Source organism: Pleurodeles waltl, chromosome 6 (genome assembly GCF_031143425.1).
Source record: "Pleurodeles waltl isolate 20211129_DDA chromosome 6, aPleWal1.hap1.20221129, whole genome shotgun sequence".
NCBI classification, from domain to species: Eukaryota; Metazoa; Chordata; class Amphibia; order Caudata; family Salamandridae; genus Pleurodeles; species Pleurodeles waltl.
In genome coordinates, this window is record NC_090445.1 from 1671743304 (window position 1) to 1671753814 (window position 10511).

Genomic DNA, 10511 nt, shown 5'->3' on the forward strand with positions numbered 1-10511 from the left:
AGTGCAGTGGTGCAGAATAGAGTGTCGTAGAGTGTAGTGGCATACAGTGCATTGGCACAGAGGGCAGTAGAGTGGGATAAAGTAGAGTGATACAGCGTAGAGTGCAGTGCTGCACAGAAGAGTGGCGTAGAGTTCAGTGGCAGAGCGTGCAGTGTTACTGAGTAGAGTGGTATAGAGTGAAGTGGCATAGAGTGTAGTGATACAGAGTAAAGTGGACCGGTGCAGGGCAGAGGGCAGTGACATACAGTGGAGTGATACAGAGTATAGTGGCACAGAGTGCAGTATTGCAGAGTAGACTGTCACAGAGTGCAGTGGTGTACAGTAGAGTGATGTAGAGTGCATTGATGTGGAGTGCATTGGAGTAGAGTAGTACAGAGAAGAGTGGCATAGAGAGCAGTGGCAAAGGGTATAGTGGTACAGAGTAGAATAGAGTGGCGTAGAGTGCAGTGACATATAGTACAATGGCATATAGTGCAGTGGAGTAAATTATTGCAGAATAGAGTTTAGTGGCACAGAGTACAGTGGTGCAGAGTAGAATGGTGTAGAGTGCAGTGGTGTAGACTGCATTGGTTCTGAGTAAAGGTGGTAAGAGTACATTGGTGTAGAGTGCAGTGATGCAGAGTATAATGCAGTGGCACATGGTAGAGTGGTATTGCACCAAGTGCAGTGGCACCAAGTACAGTGTCATTGAGTAGATTGTTTCAGAGGAGAGTATAGTGGTGCACAATAGAGAACAGTGGTGTAGAGTGGTGTACAGTGCAGAGTATATTACAATGGCATTGAGTTGATTGGCATAGAGTGCACTGGTGTAGAGTGCATTGACATAGAGTGCAGTGTGGCAGAGAAGAGTGGCACAGAATGGAGTGTTGCAGAGTGGAATGGTGTAGAGTGCAGTGGGAAAGAGTGCAGTAGTGCATAGTAGAGTAGTGTGGGGTAGAGTCCATTGGCATAGGGTAGAGTGGTGTAGAGTAGAGACCGTAGAGTGAAGTCATTTAGAGTAGAGTGATGCACAGTAGAGTGCAGTGACGCAGTGTGGAGTGGCTTGGAGTGAAGTGGCATATTAAATTTGAATGACTATTATAGTTGCACTGACTTACAGCTTTACTGATAAAAGTATACAGCACAGAAACAATGATTAGGGGAAATATCATTGCCTTGTGTACTGATTTGTTTTGATCGTATTAGCAGAATTACCAAAGATTTGCTTCATTTGTGCTTTTTTAATTCTGATATTTTCTGAAATATTTACACAGTTTACAGACATTTAAATGTTATTGTGTGCTAGAAAAAAAATAACATCAAACAGCCTTTCTCAAGAACACTCCCAGTAGCCAACATGATTGCCACATAAACCTGCACTTAAAGTCTGAGAGACAAAAGTAAACACCAAGCTTCCTGGAAAAAAGAGCCTGACATTTGACCCCTGTCTTTGACCAAACAGCAAATGTGACAAGATAAGAACAAGATTTAAAGACCTGTGTAATTAAATCCAGAAATGTGGAATATTATAGTAGGCAGTGTTTGGGCAAATAGAGCCAGCAAATAGAAAGAAAGCAAATGTGAGTTACAAATCACAAAACTAGTGCTTAGCAACAGGCAGAATACATTCTTAAGGAAGCTTTCAGAATGTCCCCAAGAAGTCTTTAGCAAACCAGCAGCTGTGCTGTCTGGTAGGCTTCAACCTAAAATAAACAAATATGGATCAATTTGTTTAAAGAGGAAAAAACACTCCAGGATAAGTCATCAGTAAAGTGAGTCGAAATCAAGACTTGCCAAGAGAACAGTTTCCTATCAGAGACACATTCTATTTTAATTATTTCATAGTTACATTGTACAATAAAAAGGAAAATCTTAGTTACAATGACATCAGTTAATGGCATATCCACTATGTCACAATTAATTAATTATAAAAAGGATTAGTTACAAAAGGCTGTCAGTCAGCTATGTAGTAAAGAAGTACATTTTTAAGGTGAAACATTTGATATAGATAATGTTTTAATAAAGTATTGTACTTTCAAGATATTGCAAGTATTATCAACAGTTGAGTTTAGCCAATCTTTTAGCAATCAATGTAAGTTATTTTTGACACGTTATTAAAGCACCACAGAATTATAGATTACAATTGTTTAACAGTGACCAATGTATTCATTTCACACGTGATCTTCTACGGCAAATTATGGAAGTTAGAAAGCCAGCAGAATTATGTATGATTCTCATGTTCATTATACCGTGACAGGGTGTCATCATTTTGAAATGCGACAGTATTGCTAGTGGTTTGAACAAATGGAAGAGTGTCTAACTATTATACTTGCATAACTCTCCTCATTACCAGTTGGCCAATTTCTGTTTTTTTAATGTTAATATTATATACAGTTATGGTATAATTATATGTACTTGAGACTCATGCATACTACTGCTGTTTTCCTAACACGTAATTCCTTATTTAATTTATCGTAATGCATTTTTGAATGTACACATTAGGTGGCATACTGTATGCACAGTTAAGACATTGCAAACATATTTGCATGAACAATTATTCACCTAATCTTTGGCTTCAAATTCAAACAGACGACAAAAAGAATTTCGATACCAGGGCAAATAGTGTGAGTGAAACAGTAGTGAAATGACTATTGAGTTTTATTGAGTGTACGTGTCAACTTCATGTATATTAATTGTCTTCAATGATAAATTCCTCAATGGTGTGGATTGTCTTTTAAATAGGATGAGGCCAATCCCGGTGATTTATAGACATTGGGTGACCATGAAACACCCTTTTATAATTATCCTTCAAGGTCTTATATTCCTTGAATCGATGTGTTGACACGTTTCAACCCCTAAACATTTGAGATGTCTCCCCAGGAAGAGGGGCTGATGTTGTGAATTTATGATTCTAAAAGTGTGTTTTAAGGAGAAGGCCATAGCTGGTTGCAGGGTGAGTGTGTCGATGTTAACCTTAAGAGGTACTCGATGCCTTAAATGTGCCAATACTGCGAGATTGTGGATGCTGGGCGTGGTCTGCGGTCTTATTTGGTTTGAAGCTTTTTCAGAAGAGCTTCTTCATCTTGGAACCGGGCTGGGGAAAAAATGTTGGAGTTGGGCGGGCTGGGGAAAGAGCCCACCTAGGGAATGTCGATGTACTCAGGGAAGCACGGGTAATTTGCTTCACAGGGATTTGTTGCATCTGGAGCCACGGGTTATTTGAAGATCAAACCGGCTGACAGACAGAAGAGCAACATAGCAGAGACACCGCCCTGGTCTGGTACCAGTTCATATTTCAACTCTAATTAAACAGCTTAAGTGCTTCTTAAAGGTCTGAAACTTACTTGGAAGGAATTGATCAGCTATCGCTTTCTAAACTGCTTAGATTTGTTGAAACATGAAAGATTCTGCACCATGTATGGCAATTATAGATTGGACAAATGTTGCCCAATGTCAATGGAATGAGTGAAAATATCACCAAAAGTGGTAACACTTTGTAGGTTCTACTCTAATAGCTTTAACATCTGAAGACTTCATGTTGCTGATACTTAGACATATACATATGAGAAGTAGTACAGAGAGAGAGAGAGAGAGAGAGAGGGCTTTTTATCAGCCTCTTTCAGCCATTGGCCCCCATACACTTTTAAAACATTGTCATTGGTTGAACGGGCTGCCTTCAAGCCCATTGGAGTTCGTGGAAGGATACAGTGTCCCATTACCATTCTCATTAGGTTTTGGTAATAGTCCTTCATAGAGTCTCCTTCCCCATCCCTCCTCCACTGCATGCTTCTTTGTCCTTATCCCATCATCATGGTTCCTCCATTCATCTCTACCTTCTCACTCCATGTTAATTTGTGTTATCATCTCTGGTTGTTCTGACCTTCTTATTTCCCCATTCATCTTGCCTCTTTGCTTACCCCTGTCATCTTCACCTTCTTGCTCCCTACCTCCTGGATTCCTGCCTCCTTACTCCCCTCTTCTTCATCCCTGCCACATCATCTCGACATGGACTGGGCATCCACGTGTCCCTGTTATCAACATCCTTGCAACATCATTTTTGCCCCAATCCACCCATTGTCACTGGCCACCTCTGCCTCACCTCATTCCCAGTCCTTGTCATCTTTGTCCATTTATCTCAGCTTCACCCACCTCTTTATCATCATCATCCTTGCAGACTCATCTCTGACTCACCGCACCTGTTGTCATTAGCATCCTTACTGGATCAACTTTTCTTCACCTCGTCTCCATGCACTTGTCATCCCCTCCTCCCTCCAGCCTATCATTGTCAAACCAATCGCAGCATTTCAAGGGCATTCAAACGTTAATGCCCTTGAATAAGCGAGACTGATTGGCTTTGCCAACGCTTGCTCAGTACTATATGGACATTGCCCAGGTGTCAATAGTATCAGAAAATTTTATTGGAGGATTTCCAGGAAAGATGTCCTGCAGAGAATCCATTTCTCACTTCTGTTTAATTAGAGAAATTACAATTACCAGAGACAGTGTCTAGAGTGCATGGAGGTGGGATTTGGAGGTCTCCTGAGGCTCAGTAAGAATTATATGTGCCTAGATATCAAAAATAGAGTTTCAAATGAAGTAATCTCTCAGATTGCTTTATAGCTCTTCCTATGTTTTTGGTTTGTAATTCTCTGTCCACCTTTTTTGCCACCAGCATAAGAATTGTGTGCCACCTACACATAGCCAAGTTTATGGACAGGCCTTCCCTACAGCCCTCTGGTCAAGCACCGTTTCTTATATGGCCTCCATCAGTACTCTTGAACAAGTGTTTCCTTCAGACTCACACATGTATTGAAACGTTATAGCAAAAGTAGCCTGCATGTCTTCAGACTAAGGAGCTCATTTGGTGGATACAGGGCATCTCCCAAAAAGCAGCATATGTTATGTCTAACAAACCTGTGGTTTTCCCTGTCACTGGGGTGGCCGAGTCTCTGCCCATGGCCCTGAGCATGGTGCGGCTGATCAGGAAACGAAATAATTGCTCTGCATGTACAGAGAGAAAACTTCCTGTCCAGTGGGGCAATTGTTTTCAATAGCAAATCCCCACTTTTTGTAAGTTAGTTTTTGAAAAAGAAAAACTGGGGGAAAGTGGTGCATAAAACATGGTGCCTTCTATGCAGCACTTGAGTGCCTTCAGAAAGTGCTTACATAATTTGTTTAAATAAAAGCTGGCTCCTAATCTGAGCAAACATTTGCTTCTGTGCACAAGTCTCTTGTAACTTCTTAAGTAGGGATTTGGCACTTTTGCCACACCCATGTAAAGGTGTGCAAGTATCTAACACTAGAAATATATATGTTCATATTTATTTATTGGCTTCAATGGTCTCACAAGATCCAGATAACAACATGTAATGGTCCCACTGCTTTGCCTATAGGAGTTTGTGATGCCCTTTCTATGGTGGCATGTTTCAGTTGTTGGCAATTCTCCCATTTTACGACATATTGCCTACTTTACTTCTGCATTAGCAGCCACCAACAAGGTTCCTGCAAGAAACCTAACGTAATTGAAATTCCTGCTGATGTATTTCTCTCATGGGCTGCTTTGATTATGCTGTGTTCGTTTGATTGATTGGGTATATACTGAGCACCAATATTTGGTTTAGCACCTTAGGGAGCCCATAGTGTCCCAGAAAGTAGGTATACCTCTCTGGAAAATCATTAGGAGGCAGAGTTTCTTTCTGATGTGATTATTAGGCTGCTGAGAGTATGTTTTTTGGGCCAGTCTTTGATTGTGACTGGGTGGCGGCTGCTACTTTGAGTATCTGGGCTTGAGCAGCATGTTTTGCAGCTGATTAGTGACAAAGTTGCCTTCAGAATGGATTCCCTCACTGTGGTAGGCCAGCGGATGCTCCACATCAGCCAATGGAAGCTGCCCTTTGAATTTAGCTGTCCACGCCAGGAGCTATTTAGAGCTTTCCTTATTCCTTTGTGTGTCTTTGTAACTATTGGATTCCAAATATTTTAAATCTACACTGCGTCTTTGAACAGAGAATGAAGAGTTGCACACTATTACGATAATAACAAAAGCATCCGTTTTCCGCAGGACTGCGATAAAAGCTTTTAATTCTGCTATGTGTGCAGTCGAGTAGCCCAAAGGCTTCACTTACACATGCTTAAAATTCTGAAGAATCAAATCCGCCTTGAGCATCTGCACATGCCATAGATTATCACAGTTTAACGCCCATGGCAGGGTGCACTGATCTATATAGTTGACATCATCCTAGTCATGAAATGGTTCTCCAACACTATTTTTAATATTGAATCATATTCAAATTGTACACATGAATTGGTCTGAGTCGTGGCCCATTGCACCCAGCGTCTATGTAAAGCATGGGCATTTAGTAGGGAAGCCTTAGTGGCAACCCCTAGTGATGGCACACCCATTACCACAATCATTGTCTTGCCCTGTGCGATGAGTCTGCTGTTTGAACTGCTGAAAGAACTATCTAGTTTGGAGCAAATTGCTATTTGGCCGCACAATACAGGTATAATTGCACGCAATTGGTGTAGGTATTAATGCTTGAATCCTTCAAGAGTACACGTGGGCTCTAATTTCCCACATTCCTCTAGGAACCCTGCTCCCTTTCCTTCACTGAGCAATACATATTCCAGAAAGATTACATTATAAACCATAGTTTTGATTTTTTAAGTTGAACTTGTAACCTGCCTTGGCAAGTATTGTGCCTAGTCTGTCAACATGTTGAAGATGTTCCACGGATTCGTCATCTGTAATGTACATGCCATCAACATAAGAGGCCGCACTGAAATCATCTTGCAAGAGTTCAATTATTTGTGTTGAGAAAACACTGGGTCTCCTTATATACCCACGAGGTAATCTTGTAAAGCTGCACTGCGTTTACAAGAATATAAAGGAAGTCAAGTAATATGACACAGGGCAGTACTTTGGGTAGAGAACCCATCCACTATATCAATAGCGGTTTTGTATTTTTAACATGTGTGATGTCATTAATTTAGTACTATGAGCATTTTGTGCAACATAGATTTTGCATTTTTAATTCAAATTTAAATCGTCGATTATTAATGTCCAAGATGCACCTGGTTGTCTTTGGGGTATTCATTGTAGATGGGCATGGAGTGATGATTCCCTGATATTGTAGTTCATCTAAAATTCATTTAATGTCCCATTAATCTCAGGTTTAACTGAATAATGCTTTTAAACCTCTGATTCATCTTGCAATGAACATAGTGCAGAACTGTATTTTTATCCCAAATGTCTCCAGATCTATGCAAAACTAAACTCACTTGGTTTTGCATAGAACTGGAGCCATTTGTAACATCCACTTTGTGGCATACAGATGCTTATTGCTTGGGCACTAAGGAAGAATACTCTCCAATTGCAACTTCATTTGAAGTTTTGTTTAACTGAAATCCACTTGGGATCTTTTGTACTCTCTCCCTGGGACCATCGTGTCTCTGTTTCTTACCCTTTTGACTGCCCTTGTTTCATAATCTTGGTTTCAAAGAGGCTCTGAGGCCTGGTGCTGACATCTTGACATAAACTTGAGAGGAAATCTTCAGTATTTCCACTTCATTCTGGTCCTGTGGAACTGTGAATGGCCAATTGAGCCACATTACTAGTCATGTTTCCAAAAACAGTCTCAGCTACAATGTTACCTGTCAATCCCATACCCAGGTCTATAGCAGTCGTGGAGTGTATAGTTTGCTCCCAGATTCTAGTCTCCACCACGGGGTCCCTTATCACTTACATAGTTCACAGACAAGGAAGCTTCATCGGCTTGAGCTGAGTTGCCCACATTTCAAGGCCCACCTGATTACCTCTTGGGTTTCTCACTTCTTGATGGTCTGATGGAAGACATCCGGGAGATGTGTCTGGACTTTCTTCACTGTGGAAGACTTAGGCCCTCTTCTAGCAATGAGAGTGGTTCCCCAGACAGACAGCCTAGAATAATTGACTCTCTAAACCCAAACCAAGGTCTCTTATTTTAGTGACAGTATATTCCACTCTGTTTCCATTATGCTCTAGAAGTAAATGCATTTCTACATTCAGTCCCAGCCCTGTTCTCGGATATCACTGCACTCAGACCTTTATTGTTTCAGTTAGTAGTTTTTTTAAATCAAATCTTTATTGATTTTGATTGCACAAAGTAAATACTTAATGTAACAGGCAATAGTTATAGTCAACTTTCAAGATGTGAAGATGTACCTATAAAGTCCATTATGAATGACATATGATTCCCTACAAAACGAATAAGACATTATCCTCTGTAAAATCCTCACCATCGCACATGGTCATCTTTAGTGAAGTTCTTGTGATGTCTAAACCCCCTTGCTTATGCTTTCACAGTATGCATTCTGTCAGTCCCCATAGAACATCCTTACTCAGGTCCAGTTACATTGTCTCCTTCCCACCTCTTCTTGACCACTTTCCCCTTCTGTTCTTGAAATAAAAGGCATGTTGAAGAATGAGAAAGAATAACCGCAGGACATGAGACCCTTCCCTATACACAAGTCAGTAGTTTTGATAGTTTTAAAGTTTGTGCAAAACTCCTAGAATTGTGAGCATTTCCATGTAGATTCAGCCTCACACTTTGCACTCCTTTTACAATCCCCTTCCTTGTGGTGTAGCAGGTCGGTGAGTGGAGAAGTAAGAGACAGACACAGATGTCTCCACCTGATCTGCCTGTGAGCTAACCATGTCACTGCCAGAAAGCTCTTACATCATCATCTGTGGGACCTAGTTGACTCTGAAGACACAGAGGATGAATCACTTTAATATCTAACTAGATGTAGATAGATTAAACAACAAGCTCTTACACTAATCACAATCCTAATACCAACACAAATAATTGCAGGAAAAACAGATCCTAAACTTTGTGGTTGATTCTCTGCTTAATGTTTAGTCAAACTATTTAACCTACAAATCATCATATGAAAACATATACCAATGACTTTGCCAAAATATGTAATCGTGTTAAGACGCAAATGCTCCCAGTCCCACATATATCTAAACCGTATTGAATTATTGGGTTCAGCTGCAGTAGGCAGGAAGTGGGACAACCTTCTTTTGGTTCCAGTCTTATATCAGCTTGTCTGCAATCCACCTCAAAGCATCTCCACCTTATCCCTTGTGTAAGCCCTTCAGTCACTGTTTAATTATTCACAAAAACAATATTTAAAAAGTAACACAAAGTACTGAAATATTGTTATGATATTGCAAAGACATAATCAAAACAGATCTTTCAAAACAAACTTTTAAAAAACAAAGAAGCCCTTTTCAAAACATGGAAGGCTGATGAAAAACTAGTTGGTAAAACTGTGGCTGTGAAGATCATAAAAAGTTTGTAAAAAAACAAGGAACCCTTTTTAACACTAGCAATACAGTTATAAAACAAATATGCCTTTTTAAAAAAATGACCAATTTCAAGACAACCAAGGTGAATACAAAGCAATTATTTTCAAAATAACAGGAATTTATCAAAATGCAACATGTATACAGTTGTTTACATTACAGGACTACAACACAGAATGAAAGGGACCTGGTCTGGGACCCAAAATCAGAGAAGACATAAGTCAAAGATCACGACGATGTAAGAAAGCTTCTTGATCAACCCAAAGGCAAACTTTTTGAGATCTTTGTTCTTAATAGACACGTGATGCATTTGTGCTGTTCTCTTGTTTTTTGCTGCAGAGCACATGATGCATCTTTGTGATGCTGGTGAGGAAGTGTGACTGTTACTACTTGTGTTCTATGTGAGTGTGTGCACGCTTGCATGAGTGAAGGTTTCAGTACAACTACTACTGCACTTGGTCCTGTACCTGTTCTGTTTGTAAGGGAAGCATGTGCAGCTGCCCATGTTCCTGTTTGGAGTGTTAGTGAAACTGGATAAAAAATCTTTTGATTTTACAAATGTCTAACCAATTCCCAAAGAAAGTGCTTGTTTACAATGTAATTCCACATAGATGAGGTTGGCAAAGAGCAGAGGACAGAGATGGAGAGGTTGAGGAGACAGACTACACAAGGCTAGTTTGGGAGGACCATGTTGGGAGACAGACTACACAAGGCTGGTTTGGAAGGATAAGGCTGGGAGACAGACTACACAAGGCTAGTTTGGGAGGACCATGTTGGGAGACAGACTACACAAGGCTGGGTTGGAAGGAGAAGGCTGGGAGACAGACTACACAAGGCTGGTTTGGAAGGATAAGGCTGGGAGACAGACTACACAAGGCTGGTTTGGAAGGATAAGGCTGGGAGACAGACTACACAAGGCTGGTTTGGGAGGACCATGTTGGGAGACAGACTACACAGGGGAGACAGACTTCACAAGGCTGGTTTGGAAGGGTCAGGCTGGGAGACAGACTACACAAGGCTAGTTTGGGAAGACCATGTTGGGAGACAGACTACACAAGGCTGGTTTGGAAGGATAAGGCTGGGAGACAGACTACACAAGGCTGGTTTGGAAGGGTCAGGCTGGGAGACAGACTACACAAGGCTGGTTTGGAAGGGTCAGGCTGGGAGACAGACTACATAAGTC